Genomic DNA, 630 nt, shown 5'->3' on the forward strand with positions numbered 1-630 from the left:
ACTCCATCCCAGCCAGACACAGTCCACTTCCCAAAAACAAGGAACATACTCTCTGAAGCCAACTTCCAACAAGCGTTAACAAAAAAAATGTAGAAGAAAAGCAAATAGATATGAATAATAAATGGAAGCACCACTGTACCTGCATGCACCATGAAATACAGCTGCTGTAGTCATTTCAGATTCTCCAAGACACCAGTACAAGCAATTACTGGAAACACAACATGCTGTCCAAAATAATTGATATGGCTGTTGTGTCTCCCTCATGCACTAACCTACCACAAGGAAAGGGGTTTTGGAGGACAGATTTGCTGATTCTGCTGTTGTTTGTTTAATGACATTGGTTGGCACCTATCCCTGGTTTACTAAGTGGACTCAAGATGTTATTTTGCGGCTCACAAGTAAAACCAGGCAGAACAGAGGAAAATTTCTATTTTATTACTTTGTGTGTGTGTGTGTGTCTGCACTGCTGTCACTCTGTGATGAACGCCTCGCCGTGTTCATACAACATTTGTATCCCCAAGGACTGCAAGGTGGTTGTCATTCATAAACCTCTTTCCCTGTGCTATACATCACATGAGGCCACTTCCATCCTGTCTGGAGCAAAAGGGCTCAGTCACAGCAGAAACCTGT

The sequence above is a fragment of the Anser anser genome (assembly GCF_964211835.1).
Source record: "Anser anser genome assembly, chromosome: 5".
In the NCBI taxonomy this organism is placed as follows: Eukaryota; Metazoa; Chordata; class Aves; order Anseriformes; family Anatidae; genus Anser; species Anser anser.